This window comes from Grus americana, chromosome 1, assembly GCF_028858705.1.
Source record: "Grus americana isolate bGruAme1 chromosome 1, bGruAme1.mat, whole genome shotgun sequence".
In the NCBI taxonomy this organism is placed as follows: Eukaryota; Metazoa; Chordata; class Aves; order Gruiformes; family Gruidae; genus Grus; species Grus americana.
The window spans coordinates 114,946,078-114,969,936 of record NC_072852.1 but is presented as its reverse complement, the minus strand read 5'-3'; positions in this window follow the sequence as shown (position 1 = coordinate 114,969,936).

The window sequence follows — 23,859 nt, the reverse complement described above, 5'->3', positions numbered from 1 at the left end:
TCAGCTTGGGTGTTGGCTCTCGTAACTGGAGTATATCAAAAATAAAGACAAAAAAAAAAAAGCACTGTCAGCAAGGCCAGTGGCAGAATTACTAACGAGTGAATATTCACACTGCAAAGACAAGTGTCCATTTTATTTTTTTGTTCCCTGAAGTTATGTCTCCAAATCCAATCTGTTTATTTAATCAGTGGAAGTCCAGAAGTAGCTTTTATGTAAGCATGAAAAAGATCCCAGTTCCTCTTTCCCAATACTCTGATGCAAAGATGAAGATGGTGGAGGTAAATTAAGGTTGCTTTAAGCCACTTTTACGTACTTGGTCGTGTGATCTGGCTCAGTCTCAACTAACTCCCAATGTAAGTGTCATCAGAGTGGCACCTCCTGTGACATACTTAATGCTTTCTGTATCTCTCTGCCCCTCTTTCTCATTAGCCTTTAATGGCTGAAAATGAGGGAACAGTATGACTTTGGTTACACTGCTGATATACCCTTCTGTGAGAGCTGGGGAAAACTGCTGAGACATCCCTTGCCATTAGTTGTATCTTTTCCAGAGAGGCCAGAAAGCTGATTACATCCTTTTAAGGTCTCTTTAGTCTCGTGGGATGGCATGTAGAAGCCCTGGAATAACTGGGAATAGAGCCGAAGAGCAGGAAGCCACAAGAATAACTACTGACTGAATTTTTGGTCTTGCCTTCAAAGATACCGCCTCTGTTTCACAGTATCCTTTGTGAGTGAGGGACAGAAAAGGCTTGTTATATGTTCTTTAATTGTATTCACATGCTTAGATCAGCATAAACACAGAACTGTAATATTGGTGACATATTTGCTTTCCAAAAATTACACACAGGCTGGTTCCTGCTTTTATGCGAAGCAGCTAGGCATTTTTAGCACCAGGCTTCTGCTGGTTGTGAAACTCGGAGGGAAGCAGCCCCAGCCGCCGCCTTACATAAACTCTGCGCCTGGTACGATGGACTGCTGCCACTGCCGTGTTTGTAGTAGCGAGATTCCTTTCTGACCTACTTTTCTGCTGCATGCATTGGGCCAGGCCCTCTGGAGCATTAGATCATTTTATATCGTTCCCATGCCACAAAGCTGCCCTCGAACAGCCAAGGAAGGATCCCGTCAGCCTAGAGGGATCCACAAACTACTTAACAACTCTGTTGTCTTTTTTCTTGCTGTAGCCAGCACAGCAGATGTACTTAGTGTGCTCTAAAACAAACAGTATCTCCTGAGGTGTATAGTCATTCTTTAGGTTGTTTCGCATGGGGCAATGATCTAGCACACAAGACTAGGAATATGAGAACAGTAGTCACAGATACGCAGGTCTACGCTGAGCACATCTTGGTCATAATTGCCCTAGACAAATATATATGAAGGGAAGCAATACAAGTGGAGACAGCTTGGGCAGATACTGAAGGAATACCCTTGGAGATAATGAAACAAAATGAAATTTCATAAACTTTTATAAAAGTCTTTATAAGAGCTGGATACAACTCTGTTAAAAATAAAATCCGTGTCTGTGAACATTTGCCTGGAGGAAGAGAGGGTGAGGATGGGAAAAACCCAGTTGTAGATCTGTATCTGAGTCTAGGTAGGTATCTAGGGAGACGAAGGTCTGTGATCAAGCCTTGCCTTCCCCCCCTCAGAGCTGTGAAATCAGTGCCTCTTTCTGTCTCCCTCTTAGAGCTGTTCCAGACAGCACAGACACCGCTATCTGAGTCTTCTTAATAGTATTTAATAGAAAACATCAATTCTGTACCTTAGAGAGCATAATTTCCTACATATAGCTTCCGCCCTATAATATTTTTTACTATCATCATGTTAAATTACCATCATATTGACTAGAGCTGAAATTTCTTGCTCCGTAATGCTTAATTCTTTGCAGGATGGCTGATAGAGTCTATTAAACAAATATGCCACCATACTGTAACATAAAATTAGACACAAGAGACATTTAATTATTTCACAGAAGAGTCAGAATCTACTTGGCATGCTGCAAGTAGGTTGTTAGGGTTGCTGAGGATGAGGACAATGCATGTTTCCCAAGTTTTTATCCTGCTTGCACCCCTCCTCAGTGAAATGCATGTTCCCCAGAATTACCCTGCAGACCCCTACCACAATACCCTCAGGCATGTGCACACCCAGCCTGGTGGGAGGCCTGGCAGCCTCTTTACAGCTGAGACTTCTAGTTATTGCAGTTGTAATTTGCACTGTAATTTGTGTGCAGCAAGTGATGCACGTGTTGCCCACCCTGCCTGGACCAAACACAAGGTGTCAGCTCTGGAGGACTGTGCCATAGGTGCTCAGAAAGATGGATGCTGATGGGGTTGCCTAAGTGGGGAAACTAGTTTCACCAGGCTCCTCCGCAGAGGAGAGAGCAGAGAATGGGAAATCTCCCAGCAGAGCAATACACGGACACGGTTTCCGTGCCCAGGGATTCCTGTTTGACTGGGAGGAAGAAAACAACAGCAGGGGAGAAGCTGTCAGCCAAAGGCAGACTTGAGGGCAGCTGATCTTAAGCACATCCTGTGGTGAGGAGAGAAGTAGGGCAAGGAAAGCGTGCAGGTGATCCATCATGTTTTGCCTACATCTCCTCTGCAAGTACTATTTAGCTTAAAGAGTGCCTGGGTTAAGAAAACCTCCTGTAACACTCACCATATGTGCTTATGTATGTCCTGAGCTGTTGACGAGTGTCCAAAAAGCTGGAACTTGGCAAAAAGAGGCAGTCTCTTCGGGTGGCTGAGCAGTATTTCGCTGCCCAGAGTGATCTGTTATCCCATTTCTGAAAAATGCCCTCAAGAGTCTGTGTCTTAGGAGTCAAAGAAAGAGACTGTTTTGCAACGTACCCAGACTATGGAAGTTTAAAGAGTTCACAGATCCAATGTGGTATGACCTAAACATAAGGCCTCACAGCTAGATACTTACCAAGCTGTTATCTTGGCCATGGCAGCTACTTGGCTCGGCTATTTTTGTCCTGGCACATCTGCGCAAGCCTGGGTCTGATTTAGATGGTATGATCAGACAGATTTAAGACAGAAAAAAAAAGTTAAGGAGTTAAAATCAGACATGCAAGACACTCACAAAAAAAATTAAGAAGATGTTTCATTGTGGTGGATTGACCCTGACTGGAGGCCAGGTGCCCCCCCAAAGCCACTCTGTCACTGCCCTCCTCAGCTGGGCAGGGGAGAGAAAATATAACGAAAGGCTCATGGGTCGAGATAAGGGCAGGGAGAGATCACTCACCAATTACTGTCACAGACAAAACAGAGTTGACTTGGGGAAATTAATTTATTACCAATCAAATCAGAGTAGGGCAATGAGAAATAAAACCAAATCTTAAAAAATGCCTTCCCCCACCCCTCCCTTCTTCCTGGGCTCAACTTCACCCCCAAATTCCCTACCTCCTCCCCCTAGCAGCACAGGGGGATGGGGAATGGGGGTTGTGGTCAGTTCATCACACGTCTCTGCCGCTCCTTCCTCCTCAGGGGGAGGACTCCTCACACTCTTCCCCTGCTCCAGCGTGGGTCCCTCCCACGGGGTGCAGACCTTCAGGAGCAAACTGCTCCAGCGTGGGATCCCCCACAGGGTCACAAGTCCTGCCAGCAAACCTGCTCTGGCTTGGGCTCCTCTCTCCACGGGGCCCCAGGTCCTGCCAGGAGCTTGCTCCAGCGTGGGCTTCCCACGGGCCACAGCCTCCTTCAGGTGCCTCCACCTGCTCTGGCGTGGGGTCCTCCACAGGCTGCAGGTGGATATGTGCTCCACCATGAACCTCCATGGGCTGCAGGGGGACAGCCTGCCTCACCATGGTCTTCTCCAGGGGCTGCAGGGGGATCTCTGCTCCGGCGCCTGGAGCACCTCCTCCCCCTCCTTCTGCACTGACCTTGGTGTCTGCAGAGTTGTTCCTCTCACATCTTCTCACTCCTCTCTCTGGCTGCAATTCCTCCTGGTGGGTTTTTTGGGGGTTTTTGTTTTTGGTGGGTTCCCACCCCCACCCCCACCCCACCCTTCTTAACTCTGTTATCCCAGAGGTGCTACCACTGTCACTGATGGGCTTGGCCTTGGCCAGCGACGGGCCCGTCTTGGAGCCGGCTGGCATTGGCTCTGTCAGACACAGGGGAAGCTTCTAGCAGCTTCTCACAGAAGCCACCCCTGTAGCCCCCCCGCTACCAAAACCTTGTCATGCAAACCCAATACATTCACATACCTAGGGTTTGAAAATTTTTACATTTCTGACAAAATGTTATTTTTCTTTCTGTCACTCTGTAGCTTATCAGAACCCCAAGGGATATTTTGTTTTGCATGTTACGTATTTTTTCACACATATATGAATGGTCTATACCTCTTAACATTGTAACTTTCACATCCAGGACCGCCTTCAGATTTTGTGGTCATGATTTTGACATCGTCAATTTGAAAAGCCAGATATAGTCTGCTGATGTTTTCCTAAGTGTCAGAAGTGTCCCTGTAGCAGCTTCCTATGCCTCCTTGGTAGCCCTGCTGAAAGAAAACCCAAAGACCCCCAAATCACTGGGCCCACATGCAGGCATATGGTGCTCGAAGTAATGTGCCTATTGCCTGACATAAATGTAAGGCGTGATTATATGGACTTTTTGCCAGCTGTATGGTTAAGCCTGGCTGCTTTCGTCAGATCCTGCAGCATAGTTTTCCACCCACTTAACTTGTTGTGGGGATGCAGTGCAAACCAATTCACTGAAATTATTGGAACTGGTAAAAAGAAAGCAACTTGCTCTCTGTTTACCAATATATTTTTTTTCCCCCGAGTTAGGTGTGTATGCATGTGTGGGTTTTTTCCTTCCCCTCAGATGTGAATAGTTTCAGCAATCTGGATGACATTATGACCTCAAATGTTAGGAGGGGCTGTCAAAGTTCAGGAGGGCAGGAATGAGCAGATGCTGGAGGGGAGGGGAAAGGAAACTTCATAAATTGCTTTTGCCAAGAGAATAACGTTCATGTGACAGCCTTTCCATGATTTCTGTAAGCATTTGCTAACAGAGGGTGCCCTGTTCAGCGAGGTTGAGGACAACCATGATTGCAGATGACCAGAGCATTAGCTTCTAAACCCCGAAGACTGTTCCCCGCCCCCCAGCACCTGGTGGCTCCACACTTTCTGGTGCCAGAAATCAAAACCACAGGCTTACCTTGTGCTGTTTGTCAAGCAATCTACTGCCACTGTTCAAACCAGCAAAGAAGGGTATTGTATAGAAAAAGGACAAGCTGTGTGCCCTATGGCTAGGTGATGATTGCATTGGCTGCATAATTGCTGGGATACAAAAGGCTATGAGAACTATGCAGGGGTACCGAGTACTTTCTCTTTCCCGGTTCCTTTCAAGTTGGCTTGTAAAGACAATATTGCCCATCCACTTATAACCTGGATGCTTACTCTATCACAAATCCCATTACGAGGAAAGGACTTGAGGGAGTAAAGTTGACAAGATTTGTCCATAAATACTTGTGTTTTTGACAGCTGAATAGAGTTCACATTACTTGTTGGATTTGTCAAAGAATGTGTATGAACTTGAATCTTGGATATTGAATGGCAATTTGGTGTGATGGTGTTACATAAAAATAACTCACTGTTACATATTTAGACATATGGTGCCAGTCCTGTACCAGGTGTACTTGAACAATTTAAATACTGTTCAGGACAAGATTAAGTAACCTGGAGGAAATTTTGCAATCATATGTGTTTCTCCCTTTCCCCTTTATCCCAAGTTGAACCCTACAGTTGTGTCCTACTCCATTTCAATTATTTCCCTGTTTTTCTGACTATGAACCCTTCCTGTATGGATTTCATGACCTCATGGAAAACTTCAGAATGGTCAGGATCAATAAATCCCTTTGCAGGGCTAGTTGAATGCTTGGCTTTGCTGACAGGCTGCAAGGTGTTAGGCCTCCAGCAAAAGACCCTGTAGCGAGAGAACTAGGAGGGCACTCAACTGATCCTGGGGAGTAGGTTCCCACAAAATAGAAATACAAAGCATTTCCCTATATTACATGTTTCTTACCTCCATTCTTATTTGCAATTTACTTATTTACGTGGACTTTTAATCTATACATGGGAAAACTGGCTTTGTAAATAAAATTGGTGGGAACTGCACAGTTCAATTCGGAAAACAGTGGCATTATAGCCCTCTCAGTAATATACATATTGCCATTTACCTGAATTCTCTAAGGCCTTTTATATGGCCCCCAAAAACATTCTTGCTGCTAAATTGGAGAGATATGTATTCGATGGATGGACTGTTAGATGGATAAGAAATTGGCTGGATGGCTGCGTTCAAAGAGTTATAGTCAACAGCTCAATGTCTAAGAGGAAACCAGTAACAAGTGGTGTCTCTCAAGGGTCCGTACTGGGACCGATACTATTTATTTACATTCTCTTCATCAATGACATAGTGGGACTGAATGCACCCTTAGCAAGTTTGTGGATGACACCAAGCTGAGTGGTGCAGCTGATACACTAGAAGGAAGGGATGCCATCCAGAGGGACCTTGACAGGCTTGAGGAATGGGTGCATGTGAACCTCATGAAGTCAAACAAGGCCAAGTGCAAGGTCCTGCACCTAGGTTGGGGCAACCTCAATATCAATGCAGACTAGGGGATGAATGGATTGAAAACAGCCCTGCAGAGAAGGACTTGGGGATACTGGTGGATGAAAAATTGGAGATAAGCCGGCAATGTGGGTTTGTAGCCCAGAAAGCAAATCATATTCTGGGCTGCATAGAAAGAAGTGTGGCCAGCAGGTCGAGAGAGATGTTTCTTGTCCTCTACTCCACTCTCATGAGACCCCCAGGAGTACTGTGTTCAGCTCTGGGGTCCCCGGCACAAGAAGGACATAGGCCTGTGAGAGCAGGTCCAGAGGATGGAATTGAAAACAGTCAGAGGGCTGGAACACCTCTCCTATGAAGAGAAGTTGAGAGACTTGGGGTTGTTCAGTCTAGAGAAGAAAAGGCACCTAGAAGATCTTATTGTGGCCTTTCAATATATAAAGGGGGCTTATAAGAAAGACAGAGAGTGACTTTTTACCAAGGCCTGCAGTGACTGGACAAAGGGCAACATTTTTTAACTGAAAGAAGGTAGATTTAGATTAAAAGAAGAAATTTTTTACAATGAGGGTAATGAGACCCTGGAGCAGGTTGCCCAGAGAAGCTGCAGATGCCCCATTTGTGGAAGTGTTCAAAGTCAGATTGAATGGGACTTTGAGCAACCTGATCTGGTGAAAGATGTCCCTGCTCCTGGCAGGGGGGTTGGAACTAGATAATCTTTAAAGGTTTCTTCCAAGACAAAACATTCTATGATTCTGTGATTCTATGGTGTTGGCATTATAATTAGATTATTATAAGGTTTCAGATTGTTTAAGAGGCTTCTCTCTCTGTCTTTCTTTTTTTTTTTTTTTTTCCCCCCTGTACCTTAGTTAGCCCTTATTGCATATCTATTTGCTTTGGGAACCAGAGAACAAAAGATCATGCTCTAATTGAAAACTCTAAGTAGATATATCACTCATCAGGTAAGCAAAAATAAATCATAAAAAGCAATACCTTTTCAAAGATAGAATGAAGAGAAAACACAGCAATGAATCAACCACAACTTCCTGGTGATTGCTGTACTCAGCTCATATTATCAAGGGAAATTGAATACTGTCCCACCTAGTCTAGCTCATAGGCCTATAGGGTGCATCAAAAGGCAAATAACAATGATGTAGCCTTGAGTGGAGACAGAACCTGAACGATTTTGTCTTGAAAAACTCTGGTTTACTTTTTTTTACTGTATTTCTTACTTTTGGTCACACTATTTTTTCACTCAGCTGACTATTTTTTGCCAGTTAACAAATTCTTATGAAGATTGGAGATTTGGGCTACAAAGTGCAACAGAGATTGGTGTTATACATTGTGCCACCAACCTCAGATAGCCCATTTCATCTCCTTTGCATGTATTTCTTTTTCTACATATTGATAATTTGGATGGTAATGACTTTAAGAGAACCAATTTCTCTCCTTATTCATACGCAGCTCCTGATATGTTCTCAGTTGGAGAGCTAAAGACCAACCGTAAGTTCAAGTACAGTATCAAGTATCAATAGTGCTAAGATTGTGCATAGCTCGCTTGAATCTGAGAAGTTACTGTGATAAATTTCAAGGTCTCTGGGGAAAACAGTGCATATCTCCATCTATGTAGATGTTATTTTGAGCATGATATTTACCCTTAAAGCACGTATTTATCTCTAAATGACTGTCCTTTATTTACAGATCTGAAAAGGAATACAAAATAGATGTATATTTTTGGTCTGAACATTATTTGTAGGTTGAACAAAGTGATGTTTTCATCACACAAATTAGCACTGCAGAGTACTGTTTATTAAATTGGGAATGTCCATGATGAAAGCCATTAACTCATGCCCTTGGCTAAAGTGAAAAGTCTGTAGAAAATTCATGTGGTTTTGATCTGAGTTAAAAGTTCTTAAAATTAGGTGAAACTGTAATATGGTCTTATGAAAATAAACAAATAAGCAAATTCCTTGCTGCAGTGCTATGGAAAAAAAAAGAAATTGAAGGAGGAAACAGAAGCTAGAGCAGGAGGAAAACTGCCGAGCACTTCACCTTTGCTTGTTGAGTTGCTTTTTAGTGTTTGGGGGAGGTTTTTTGAGCGTTGCATCTGAGCTTTTGTGAAATAATTACACTGATGGTTCTGGTTTCTAATGTACAGTACATAAATCTGCAAAAGCTATTGGGCAAATTCTGCTGAGTCTTTCACCTCACATCAGCAGGCCTCAGATCATTAATCATGCATTATAAGCTTTAATAGACTAAGCGTTTTAAAGACATCTGCTGAGTCTCAAAGGATAGAGTGCAGACCTTGCATTTCAGAGATTTCTATATTAGAGCAGTAATAATGTTGGGAGAGGAAAAGACCCGATGAAAAACCTTTGCCTCTCCCTCTGGTTCCAGAGAGGCCTGCCATGCTGCAAGAGAGCATGATCATGCAAGTTATTTATAATTGGAGACCGAGGAAGTTAAGCTCACCATGTATTAACATGTCTTCTTAGGTACAGTGATTGTCACCATCACTACTTGCTCAGGCAGTGAGCATATAAAGATCTGTTTTGCATGAATTGAGTGCGTGAATAAAACACAGTTTTGTCCTGAACAAAAAGTCATGCATGCCTGAAAATCACTATTGGTAACTGGCCTTTTGCTTATTTAGTTTGTCTGATTCAGTCACTCAAATACATAGTTTGGTGAAAGCTGTTGTTGCATGTCTTGCACAAAAGAAATAAAATTAGTTACATTTTTCTCCCATTGACGTTTTAAGGAGGTACTATGCCAGAGTTGGAGGCTAATTCTGAGTTACGTTAGTGAGTCATAGGTATTGGTCTGTAAATACACCTTTGCACTTGTTACCTGTTCACTTGTAGTTATTTTTGCCACCAGATACTTTACTGTGAGGTGGTAGCTTCTCAGATTGTACAAGGAAATACTTTCACAGTGGAAAGGCACCGCAGAGGTAGAAAGGGAGCATGAGAGCATGCAGGCTCTTGGTTATGGCTACAGGCTTGTTTCCAAACAGAGAGCAACAAGGAACGGCAGGCTACAGAATCACAGGATGCTTTGTCCCATGTCATGTTATGCATGAAACCTCCCTAACAGCAACAGTTCTTGAGCTAAACGCTTGTCCTCCGGCTCCCGTATTTACTCTTTAGCACAGAGGATCAGTCAGGAAGTTCAGCATCTGATGCGTCCTGGCGCAACTATATCTTAGCTGTTTGAAAGTGCTTTTCCTACAATGCGTGAAATCGGGACAAGTTCTGTCTTCTCTCACACTTTATTAGGAAGCACCCCAATTACCAGACTATGTAGCACGACTGCAATGTGAGTTGTCTTTCCATTTTCTAAAAATAGCAAAGCAGCAGCTGAAAGCTAGGTGCCCTTACCATTAAATTGAGGAGCCACTTTCCTACTGTGCAAGTGGTATTTAAGAGGGTCATCGAGGGTGGAGGCGGCTGGAGACCCACCTTGGAAAACCCTCCAGCCTGGGGCAATGGGCTAAGCAGCCCACCTGTGGCGTGGGAGACCCAGCTGTAACTCTACTCTCTTCTGATTCAGGACAGTGACTGGTGGTATAATTTTTTCCCACGCTGATTGGAAACCAGTGGGGCTCAGTACTCAGTCTCCAAAGTCCTTGTTACTGGAACAATCCCAGGTCTGTGATGTGATTCTTTACTACTGGAAAGCAGAGAAGAAGGTCTCTGCAGCATGGTGGGTGAGGTGCATGGGTGTGAGATGTCACCGGTGCTCTCAGGCAGAAGAGGGGCTTGGACGTGGTACTACGCTCTCATACGTGGGCGTGGGGGAAAATGTCAGCTGCAGGGTTGCTGCTTATTTCCTATGTTTTTCTTACAATACTTGAAGAAAATGTCTCATGCTGAGTCAAATCTTTCATATGAGATGATTTTTCTGCCTGGCTTTTTGTATTGCTTAGGAAAAAAAGGTAATAAAATAAATAAAAAAATTTGCACATAATCCAGACTAATTCCCCTTTCCTCCCCTCCCTGCACTTCTCAGTTTGGTATTGAAGACATCGATTACTCTTCCAGCCCTCTGAGGCCTGGACTAAAGCCAAGAAAATTAATGAAAAGGTAAACAGAGGCAAAGAAAAGTAGAGATATATGATCAGGGACATAAAGCAGGTTCCTGGCAGAATGTGGCATTGAGTCCTCTCGCTTTCTGCATAATCCAAGCTTTCCTTAAAAGGGAAACTGAAGGAAATAGGTCAACTCAAATAACATTAAATCATGCCGTATGAAAATGTATCTCCCTCATCTCTAAGCTGTTAGATGACACACGGTTTTTAAACCTGATTTTACTGATGAGTATCTGTGATGTCTGAGGAGGGTCTCTGGGATTTGAATAGTGTTCCCTGCTTGGTGTGACAGTTTTTCTAACAGCTTTCTCACCATATCTGCTCTCAGCTGTTCTGTTTCTTTCCCCCCCTTTTTTTTTTTAAAGAAAACTTGAGTCATTGCCACTTTTTATCCTCTCCTCACTGCTCTAATGGGATCTTCCTTCTCTTCCTGCTTTTTTGCCTCCTTTTCTTTTATGAGAATTTTATTATCCTCTTCATATAGTTCCAACACTTTCTCACCTTCTCTCTCATGAGTAAAGAAAATGAAAGCCTTATGCTGTAGCATTCTGAAATGAAACTCTAGTGTAACACTCCTGTTTCAAATTGCTCCTGGGGAAAGAGGAAGGCAGCTTTATTTTTTATTTTTTTTCCATAGGTGGTTTATGGTCCTGCTCTTGAGTTCAGAGTTCTGACATCATGCAGTATACCCTAGAAAAATATTCCTTTCAAATTCTTTGCTAAATATTTAATAAACAGCAAATGTGTTTCCTAATGGACTTCATGCAACACCATCTTTTATGGGAGGAACCCTGGGAAAGGTGGTAGAGGTCAGGCTGGATGACAGAAAGGTGAGAGGGAATTGAATTTGTTCTTAGAGAAATGATCAAGAAAGGGAGCTGTAAGATGGAAAGAAATGCTACTGTTTTCTTTCTGAAACTAGTCCGTAGATAGATATGTTATAGACTCTCAAAACAAAAACTGGTTTCAGTGCAGGCAGCAAAATTGCTCCAGATGAAAAGTGATTTTTTCCATTTCTTCTGGGCTACTTTGTCCATTTACATTAATGGTCTGAAATAGATCAGAGAGTCTTATTAACAAAGAATTAGAAAATGGAGACTAGCACTGAACATTCCTAGAAATCTGAAATTAAGATGCCTGTTTAAAGCTAAATCTTAGACCTACTGCAATATAATATTACCTGTTACTAATAGTTGTGCTGTTAAGCTCTCAGCATTGGTTTAGTTTGCATTATACTAGTGTTGCCACACCTGCTAAGGACAAATAACTTTGCTCTAAAGCTTTACACAGCTGATAAATCCAGGTCCAATTTGACCTTCCCCAAATGCCATGATTTGGAGGGGGACCTTGAGCAGAAGATGACCCTTGATTTCTCCAAGGTTTAGCACAAGGGAGTTGAGTCCATGTTTCCTGTCTGTTGTGCTTCCCGGAAGCAGGTTGTGTGTTTGGCTTATTTCTTGCATGTTCCCAGAGGCCTCAGCTCCTTTAGCCCCCATCTCCCACTTCCTCTACCCTGCCAGTTCTGGGCTCCCAGCTGAGTACACTGTAGCGGGAGCATGGTCTGCTCCTGGCATCAAGAGAAGGGGCAGCAGGAGGGATGCAAAGGGGAATGACGTTATGACCGATATCCCTTTGTTTCCTGGATAAATGGGGTCTAGGGTCCCTGGCTGGGGAACGTGGGTGTGTCTGAAAGAGGAATAATTATTGACAAAATATTATTATCCTGCACTGCTGTCTGTCCCCAGAGGGAAACGTGCCCGCAGAGGGTGGGCAGAAGCACTGTGATAGTGCCAGTACCCACAACTGTAAAACTATGTTAAGTCCGTCAGTCAATCATCTTCGATGTAGCCCAGTAACACTGATGGTAATCTACAGTCAGCAAAAACAGACAGTAAAGAGAAGTGCTAGCAATAATAACAGAATTTGATCTGCCTCTGCGAAATAATGCTGGCATAACTGCTGGAGATTTTTCCAGGTAAAATTATAGAAAACATGGTTTGGATCTCAGGAGTGAGGAACCCTGCAATCCTTTCAGGCTCATGTGAAATTTTATTTCCCTATTCTGAAAGCACTTTTAAAGTTTAATGCTGAGCCTCTCATTGCACGAAGACCTGCTTGACATCTGCACTATGAAAACTGCCATTCCGCTTATGTTTCTGTGATAGCAGGTAGCGAGGTAAACTGTCCATACAGGGTAAAGTTTCCATAAATGTAGAAGTATATTATAATTTTTTTCTTATGAGCTGGCAATTCTAATACGTTGAACTCTGGAATAAGTTTTCTTCCCTGGCATTGATTAAGAGAGTACTTTCCAGTTACTATTATGCGTTGGTTAAATTTGTTGCAATGTCAGTTCTGAAAAGCGTTCGAAGAGGGCGCTGGTATGAAGTGGCTTGAGCCGCTGTGCCCGGCGGCAGGCAGGGGGATGGTCACCAGGTGGCACTCACGGACCGCGCAAAAGCCCCGTCTTGCCGCATCCGCCAGGAGGTGAGACGTGCTGCCGCGTAGGTAGAACCCGCTGTGACTTCATTTAACCGCTCCAGCGCAGTTACCTTTCCTGGGTAACGCATTTAGTGTTTGGAATAAAACAAACGGTATTTATCCTCGCTATCAGCATTTGCACCCTGAAATATGCCCACGTATCCTGACTACTCCCTTAACAGCTATGTTAAACACCTCATCCTTCGGTATGGTACAAAGATGAACAAGTCGAAGCTATGCCTGCTTTTTTATGTTTTCCCCACTAGCAAACAATGAAGTGGAAAAACAATTACAGTGGAAGTGTGTTTCAGAAGCATCCAGCTTGCCCAACCACCTTCCCCTCATCCTTGAAAACAAAAACCCCAAACCTTTCCCAAAGTGGGTAGGAATGCTACACCTCTGGCTTGTTTTGAGAAATACATTCTGGAAATGAAAAGTTAAGGGAGCCAGCTTTTTCCCCAATTGCCACATAATCCTTCATCGTTCACAGTCTTTCTTAATCCAACTCACATCACCTCTTCAGCTTGGATTTTTTTTTTTTTTTTTTTTCCTGCAGTGGAAATAAGCTGTTGGATGAACACAGACAATTTTATGTATTGTTTTGGTAATGTTAGTAAAGATTTTTGAAGGAATATAGTCCCAACATACATTCTGTTATGTCAGAGTTTTCTAAGCTTTCTCACAGTGTGTTGGTGGCCTAAAGAATATCTTTACAAAAATAATAGACTTTGGTGGAATTAAATGTGCATTAAGGCTTTAAATACGTGCACTAAGGCTTTTCATTAATGATTTGTACAACTAAGTCCAGTAACTACAGTTTATAGCAGTTAATATTTTCAGGTTATTTCACTGTTAGTTTGGAGTGGAGATTTTCCTAAGCAGTAAAAATAGTATAACCTGTACATTACAGTCTCTCAGGTATGATTTTTGAACCAGTAGAACTAGAGAGTGGTTGGGAGAGTCACCAAGCCGTCTGCTTCTTCAGATTGGATTCCTGCTGTGACAGGACAGCAGGGCTGGCAGCAGCACGATGCTTGCTCCTGGCAGTCCAGGCATTGGTCTGAGGCAGCAGCTCAGCTCTGCGGTTGCAGTGTCGGGCACACACCTACCTGTCTCTACCACCGAGCATATTTCCAGCCAGACGTTGGCACTGGCTGTCAATCTGATGTGTACCAGGGTACACCTGTCCATCAGTTTCAGGTACTGTTGTCTAGTCCACAGTTGATGCACAGTCTGTGACAAGGCTTATCATGCCCTGTTCTTGTCGGCGTTGTCCAGTTTGCTGTGGGTCACCTTTGTTGCATCATGCTCTGTTCATGACTACTGCAAAACCATGATGCTTCCGTGTCATCTGAACAACGAAGCAGAGTATGTTTGGAAGCAATAAGTCACATCATTTCTGAATTTAGAAAGCATGTTTTAACATTGAAGTGCTTCATGTACATCAATAACTTTTTTTTTGAGATATTAATTATTATATATTTAAAATGTACATTTTCTGTGCTGACGTATGGACTATGACTTATGATGTATGTGGAAAAGAGGGGAAGATCCATTTCTTTAAAGGAGTGTTTGTATAGGTGTACATTTAACAGAGGAACCTTTATTGCAAGAGAGAAAGAGTGGAGGTTAGCCTCCCCATTCATACTAAGATGTCACCTAGCCTGGGAAGAAGGAGTAAGCAACAGAGCAGCACTGAAAATAATCAGTCTTAATATGAATGCAAAACTTAAATGATTGCTAGTGTTATTCCTTTTCTTCTCCCTTCGTCTTCTTTCTTCAAGTTTTTGAGAATGCAACATATAAGTGGTTTTGCTGAACATATCACTTGGCTCTCCAGCTCCACTCCTGAATTCTTTCTCACAACATATTTGCAATCTTGGCCCATGCTTATGACATTAATCCTCAACAGTCATAAAGATCTCACTCAACAGGTATAGTATGAACTTGGGACTTTATTTACCAATTTGCTAATTTTGATACATGGAAAATATTACATGGTTAGATTTCTCGATATTGTTTTAATAGTCAGGACAGTGAAGAGGTTATACTCCTGGCTGTTTCATAACACAGTTTGCATAGGGTATGACATTTTTTGATCATGGCCGTATGCAGGCAATGGTATTCAATCTCTGGATTGCTAACTTAAGTCTGACAGTTGCTGAGATTAATGTGGATGCTATCTTCTTCAAGACTGGATTGTCTATTAGGGTTTTTGCTTTCAAATGTTCAGTGTGCTGTATTTTGTTTATATGAAGAAATGGTAATCGAACATTTGTGTATCTAGTAAACTTATTTGTTGCTGGGAAATATCCAATTTACTGGCAGACAGGAGACAGACATTTGTCTAGTTTCATGGTTGCATTATCATAATCTCTAAATGTATTTGAGGTGGTCAAGCTTAAATTTGGATCAGGGATTGAGACACTCTAAGCAGTTTCTTCATGTCCTAAGGAAGACAACAGCATTTCTTGTGGCATTACATCCTCATGTACTGGTGAGAGAATGTGGCTTGCTCTGCATAATTTGGGAGAGAACATAAGTTAATTTTCAAGAATAATGGGAAGAAGAGTTACTCATTCAGAGCAGGGAAGACACCTTCAATTTCTGTCCCTTCAGGGTTTTTCCAGCAGAACACCTCCTGATCTGCTGAATCTAGACATGATTTATGAAACACACAAGAATCATGAATGAAGTAATACAAAAAACTGAGGTTAGCTCCATTTATGACTCAACTGCAGTTCAACCTAGAATAGCAAAAAGCTCAGCACAGGAGTTGTGAAACTTACCTAGTCTTGTAGAAACAGAGTAGGAGGCTCACTCTATGTCCCCTCTAGTGGGTACTTATAGATCACTAGCTGAAAACACATGGTAACCCCAGCGCATCTTCTTCCTTTGTGCGAGCTGGAGATACCTTTGATGGCTCAGACTTCTTTGGGCCACATCTGACCCCTGAAGTGGATCAGAGGGCAGGCAAAGGTCATGCCAACCAGGGTCAGACATTTTGACCAACTGATTTCCCACTATTTGTTACAAATTTTGAAAATTACAGATGATAAACCAGAAAACATTCCTGTTCAGTCAAAAATCCTTAGCTGTAAACATTTGCCTTCAGAAGGCCATTGTTAAATTTGTTTTCCATCTGAACCTCGTCTCTCAATGTATCAGAACAATCCTCACTCCATTTCTTTCTGCCTTTTTTCCCCTCTCCCTGGTTCCCTTACCCCTTTCATTAATCATTCCTCTGAATAACTCCTTCTCACCCTAACCATCATTCTGACTTATCTATGATTTCTCCTCTGACTCAAGGCCCTTGTGCTTCTTATTCCTTTTGCCTTTCAGTACTCAGTTTTCTGCCCTCCTTGCCTTTGCTCCTACTCTGCTCTTGCCACCCTTTGCTCATATTAAGGGCCCACTCAGAGATGTCATAGATTCAGGCTGTCTTGAGTGTGCCATTCTTTTTCCTTCATTCATCTATGGATTGATGGTTACTAATGATTATGAATGTTTATGCAGAGTAAGTATTAATAAAGAGCATGTAGTGGGGGAAAAATCAAAAACTTCTGCTTAAGCCCCTAAAAAGCTTTTATCTCTTGCTGTACTGGGGCTTAAGTGACACTTTGTAAAAAATGGCTTTGCTTTAATTAAATATTCTTTTACAAAAAATTGCTCTGATTCCTGGCAGACTTCCATGTAGATAAACTAACTAGATTACTCTGAGCTTTTTTTTTTTTTCTTAAATTTTGCATAATAGAAAATTAATAGCAAAGTTTCGGTTTAGGAGAGCATAACTGTGTGACTTCTGGAGACCTAGAGCACAGGCCAGTGCTCTGTAAGGATCCACAAAGCATTAGGTTGCAGCAACCTGGTCCAGTACATTGAAATGCTCAGATAAGGCCTTTACAGGTGCCTTGGGATTGCCTTGGTCATGAGAGATGCAAAGCATTTTTGACTGTGATGACATACTGAGGTCAATGCCTGGTCTTGGGGAGCCAAGAAGGAAAGAATGGGACATAGGAATAATTAGTTAATTCCATAGTAAGACAGGATTTGACAATATTTGGCCAGACGACTTGTTCTTAGCAGCAGTTCTCAGAACCGAATGCAATCTTCTTCCATAATGCGTCTGGGCCATTACGCAACACCAGTCGAGGGGTTAGGAGCCTTGGGAAGGAACTCTAATTGAACTGATGCTTACCAAGAGCGCGCGCATTTCTACTGCCCAACGGGTGAATGTAATTCTTCCGATAGGCCTGTCAGAGGAATGTGGGCGTACATACGTCACACCGATGTTGACATACCTTATTTATGAAGCGCCACTTTTGCATCCCTGTCCAGTTCTCTTCTCATTGTATGTCCTATGCCGTGGAAATATCTTTAGAAAATGGAAGCAAAACACTGTTGTGCTTTACAGAATGACAACCATGTTTGCAGAAGAGACAGAAGTGGGTACAAACAGGTTCCGTATAATCTATATAATTCTGTATAGTTTGTGTATGTTGGGATGAGTGTTCAAGAGAGCTGTGGTTCTGACTATCAGCCTGCTCTCCATCCTGGAGAACAGAGTGTGGCTGCAGAACTGTCTTCTACTTTGGCCATGCATTGGGACTATTTAATTCCTGCTGCCACCTTCCAAGATAGACTCTGCCTGGGGATCTGTGGGGTAATGAATGTGCTCACTGAATTTGATATATAGCTCTGTGTGCCATTGTCTTATTTTTGTGCTTCATAGCTAAGTAACTTCAACTGTTAAACCAAAATCTTAGTGGAATCATTGAATGTGAGCACATTTAAAGTTAATTTAAGGTTGTGAGGTCTACACTCCACAAAGCTTGCTTTAAGCTAATTGTCCATGGTAGTGCCAGGGGTAGAAAGTTGAATCAAGATGTCAAGTAATTAATTTTAATTTAGATAATATTATAAAACAAGGGGAGACTATAAGGCTGCCAAGATGTAAAAGGGCCAAGAGTTAAAATGGATGCCTTTGCACATTTTTGGGGTGTCAGGGAAAGAAGATGGTTTTCTTTTTTCTTAAAGTGAGATATATATATAGGTGATAACTCAGTCATTTTAAAAATGAGGGCTTACCATATGAACCTTTAATTTACAATGGGCTTCAGGGAAGGCAAATAATTTAAGTTTTTCAGTAGTAAAGAAAATGGGAGGAGATACTGTTTTCTTGTGAAATGGTTCTAGAGGCTTTTCTTCTGCAAAGATGACAATTAAGCATGTTGTTTGTGGAAACAAGCAACAGTTTCCAGGACAGTTACCAATGCGGAGAAACAAAAAAGGGCTTTCTAAAATTTCCTGGAATATGCAGAGCTCCTTATTTAAACAAATTCCGGATAGTCAATCATGTCTTGACTGAATAAAGTACAAACAAAAGCGTGCATCCCTTACCTGACGTAATGAAAAAGGCATATATACCAGACAAGTTTTATTCAGTTCTGGCTTCCACTTTTAATTAGCACATAACTATTTTTTTCCGCAGTGGGATGTACATATTTTTTTCATGAGTCATTGAGGATTCACCTTTTTGAAAACACTGTATCTGTATCAAAGCTTAACGACCATTAAGTTCAGAAGACTGAACTTTAGAAATATTTAAGCTAATACAGGTGTATAATAAAAATTTTGTTCCTTTACTTAAAGGTGCACAAACCAGTTTAAAGTAGTATCATCAGCAAATCAACATCTATTTAGAATTTATCCTGTCTACTGAGTTTTTCAGTCCTAATTAGAATGAAGTTTGCTACAGAATACAACTGAACCATTGCAAATGTGTTTGAAAAAAACAAAATTTGAAAGAACTATGTGACGTGGTAACAATTTAATGCCTTGAATATTACCTCTTTCAGGTGAAATATCATACTTCTATATTCAAAATAAGGAAGCAAAAAATTTTACAGGGCAAATTAATGACAACTTTGTATGACTTGGCACTGGTCATAGGCATTCATTTGCTTTTGAAGTCATACAAGCAGGTTTCTCAGTCCTCCTCAGGCTGAGAAAAGTTTAGTTGTGAGATAAAGCTTTTGTATGAGTTTAAAGACTTGATTCATTAAGCCAGTGAAAATTGTGATTTAAAAAAATTAACGAGTCTCTGGAATAGTCCACAGACCATACCAGAGCTGCATCCTAAGGAAGAGGAAAAAGCGTTTTTTGTAGAAGCTAAAACATTTGTTTCTGAGGCATCCAGGATCATAATTTCCACATTGCAAAGTCCTTGTCTTTATTCCCAGGTGTTTCAACCTATGTTTGGGTAACAAATCCCAGCTGTTGCAGTGGTTGAGAAGGTAGGCCTAACTTAGGTTGTCAGCTCTCTCAGCTGGTTTGTAGCTCCTGCTGATTTAAGTGGATTTGTTTTCAGGCTCAGAAAGGTGTTACATATAGTCAGATAAAGGACTAAGACTGTCATAACTGTACTGTTATGTCTCTCACAAACTCTGTTTTTCACTAGCTGCAGATTTGTGCAAACCCTTAATCACACAGGTTGCTGGCAGCGCTGGAGAAAAGAAAAATTGTTTACTTTTTCCGAAGCGTTCTTAGTGACCTGAAAATTCAGAAAATTTAAGTTAAGCATTTTACAAAAATGATATCTGAGCATTTTCTGAGATGTATTTGAAACTAAGGTGTATGGGTATTTCAAAATGAACAGCTGTTTCAAAGAATATCAAAAGATTTAAACATGAAGATATAATGCATGCAAATTGGTGAAATACATCAATCAAAAGTTTTGGTTCCATTTCATCTTATTTATTTAACAGATTTAACCAAAAAAATCCCATCAGCTTGAAATACCATTGTCCCATTTTGGCATCAGCTTTTTGCTATGCCAAAGCAAGAAACTAGACTTTATAATTCGGTTTCTTGCAGGAAGAGAAATCAATGAAATGAAGTCTGCATCTATCTCAGTTGTAACATCTTTTATTTATCTGCATATTACTTTCCTTCTGTAGGGTAACTGAGCAGTGGTTAGAGTGTTCCTGTTATCCTGTACTTTCAGAAATCACACGCAGACTCTGCTGCCTCTTGACTTGGAGTGAAGAGCAAACTTCTTGCGGTTGTTTTTCTACTATATTGCTATAAAACCATGCACCAAGAAAACCTACTGAAGAAGCACTACCTTTGCTACAGTGAATACTTACAAATTTAAAAAAAAAATATTTTTTACCTGCTGTATTGTTATCCTTTGTTTTTGTGGGTTGGTTTTTTTTGGTTTTTTTTTTTTTTTTCTGGCTGCTTACATTGCTATCCTTCATATTCCTTTTATAATTAAGTATTGAAACTTGAAATAGTGATTTCTGTAGATGTATAAATTACCCCATGTGATAATGATAATAAGCTGCTGTTGCTTATATTACTCATTTCACACTCATTCATCTTTAGTGATAGACAAATAATACTGCAATTTCTACGTGTGGAAAAGTCTAAATCAGAAATTTTTTTTGCTAAGCAAACTTTCAGTCTTTTTAACATTGGAGGACCATATTTTCCTTTAGTGCTGCAGGAATTTTCTTACAATGCAACAGGCTGTGGATTGGGATCTGAAAACTTGTGAAAGGAAATATATTGTGTTTAAGGCCAAAATACTTTTTCATGTTGAAAACTCTGCAGATAAGCCTAGATACAATTTGCATGTGTGTGTGTTTATATATGCATATAAATTAGATCCACTAATTGATGCCATAGCAAAGTATCAGGAAATAAATTAATTTATAAAAAAACCCCAGTTAATCACCACGGTTCTTACGTACAAATTATTAATTCCCATTTATAGGAAACTACATACTAGAGCTACTGAAAAAACCACAATGTTCATTCTCATTCTCCATAAAAACTCAAAGGGAATTCCCCGCCAGTTTCTTAAGAGGAGGCCAATCCCTTCCCAAATGGGATCACAAGAAAAATTCTTAAGACAAGTTTGTTTTCAGATGTGTTCTTTCCCAGGGAATTATATTGGTTTAAATACAGGAAAGATTCCTTGGAAGTTTCCAAGTCTCTGCTAACACTGTGAGTCAGACGTCTGCAGGTTGTGTTTTGCCAGATTTGACGTCAAATGGTAATCCAATGGGGTTTTCCATTTGCCTTCCTAATGGAGATTCAATGGGATCTTACTGTGTAAAATAACTGGATTTTGTCTGAATCACCAAGATTAGCATGAAAAATCGGATTTTATTAACTGGTTTGTTAAAGCACATTTTTAAAGGCTCTAAACATTGCACAGAAGGAAGATATTAAGCCTGTGTATACAGCAATATTAATTCTGAAATGTTTCACAACTTAATAAAATGTTAGTGCAACACAAAGTCACTCCTATGGTCAGTCTGCACTAGTCTTTGTGGCGACGGCAAGCACCGATTACTCCTCTAAAGCTGCGTACTTCTGCTCTCCCAGACTGGGGCGTGCTGTTGCAAGTACGGTTGTTATAGCTGGTTGGAAATTTTCTGAGGAAGCAAGGAAGTGCTGCCTCACGGCTGGGTTTGGCAGTTCCTCCCTGCAGTTGGGGGCGCGGGGAGCTCTACGGACTTGGCCATGGGTGGCCTGTTAACAAGTCTGCCCTAGGACCAGCATCCTTAGGTGACCCCTGCAGCTGTTATATGAAACTTATATTTTTGTCAGTTTTACTGAGTTGCTAAAAGATTCAGGGAGCTTCCAGCTCTTGAGGATTTTTAGGTTTGTCGTATTTGTTTTTTCTTCAGATTTTTGTCCTATTTGGGCTGAAACCAATTTCAAGAACTCTCATTTTCCCACAGACTGGGAATCCAGCTTCTCTGGCTAGCCACAGTTGTTCTCTAACCTGTCTCCCACACCACCATACATTCTTGAGCAGAGCCGTTGTCTTCAGCTGGAAGCGAAGAAATGAAGGTGTAGACACAAGAGTTTGGCTTTGGCACACTCCCCTTTTTGCCCATTCTTCAGTAAATAATCATTTCAAATACACAGAATGAAGCTCATGCTTGCAAAGTTATTAAGTGCCAGCCCAGAAGTCCATGCCAGCTTGCCCCGAACCCTTCTGCTCCGTGTCCTGGGAGGGTCTAGGCTTCGAGGTTTCTGGTTACTAAGTTATGCAAGCAGTAGGCTTCTTGGGGAAAGAGGAAAGCACATGACTTCTATGCCTAAGTAAGACCTCCCCCGAAGAGCTCGCTACAGTATGAAGACAGACCTTAAACTATATTCAGGGAACAAGTCAAACGGTCTATAGCATGGTCCAACAGGTCTTCACCTGCTGTCCATACTAGGCTAAGATCAGCCAGTGCAGATGAGACCAAGGAAAGAAAGCATTATGAGGAGCTGAAAGATGATGGTAGAGGAGCGGCTCAGGAAGAGTAAAGAATACTGTAAGTCTGTAGTTAGGTGAAACGGTGAAAGCCCTAAGTCCATTATTCAAAGATCTTTTTAGGGTGGGCTTAGAAATGTGTCCAAAGAGGAAGAAATTCAGGACTAGAGATCAAAATAGTAGCTGAATAATTGAGGACTGCTACATTTAGCCCAATCCTGTGGGAAACAGCAGAGTAATGGGAGTATGGATTTTTAAATCATGGTTAATATAGTGTTACCCATATAACATAGAGCTTGATTTTACATGAGAGGAGTAGATTTCTTCTCAGTTGGGAGCCAGGGAAAAAATCATAGTTGCTGCCTTTGACACTGTGTTCTGAAAAATAATCTCAGACACCTTCTATTACATGCTGCTGTCTGGTTTACAGGGACAAATCTGTGGTAGATCTCAGTGACTGGCCTCTTACTTCCCCACACCTGTGGCGCTCTGCCATGCCCGGACAGAAAAAGGAGTGTTGCATATGTTGCTAACAACTCCTTTTTCCAGATAAGGAAAAGTTACCCAACTTTTCTCTGCATTTTTGGCAGCTGATAGTTGAGAATTTTTCATAAAAAAGAAACTGAAAATGGTTGTGGGGATTCCTGGGTGGAGAAATTTCTAATGTCTGCCTTAGCAACTCACCAACTCTCTCCTTTTCTCAATAACCTCTCAATTATAAACAATATAAATAGATCCTTTGTCTTGTAGCACCCACAGTTGCAAGATAAACACAGAGGAGCACAGAAGTGAGGTGAAGTCAGTGAGATTCTTCATGGCATGAATCATGTTGAATTTGGCTTGCTCCCAAACATATGTATCAGCAGAGAAGTCTGTCACCTGAACAGGGTTAAATCATGCTGGAATATGCAGTAGCAAGAGAAGCAGTATAGAAGCAGTATGTTGAACATAAAGTGTTTACTCACGTGGTTGTGGTTTGTTTTGGTGTGAGTCAAATTGTCAATGATCTTATCAGGTAATCTGCTGAGGAACAGTCATACGTGGAACTGCTCTCTCCTGCCATGCTCCCACTTGAGCAATCGCCGAGTGAAAGACGGGCACGGTGCAAATTGATGGGGCTGCTTATAAAGTTATGTTCCTAGAAAGGAACAGCGTGGGCACCAGCAGGCAGGACAGGTACAGATCCACTGTATGCCTGCAACAGTTGTACAAAAGCAACATTAGATACATCCACTGGCAGCATCTACATTTAAGAGGACAGTTGCACTAATCCAGGAGGACTGGTGTTCACCCAGCCCTTACTCCCGTGCTTTGGTGTGCCTGTGCATCTACGCCTCATTGCTCCGCTGTCAGAGTGCGTGGACAGAGAACAGCGTGTACGTGACTGGGAGACAAAGACACTGGAGAAGACCATAGTACCTCCCAGAACGGAAACAGTCTCT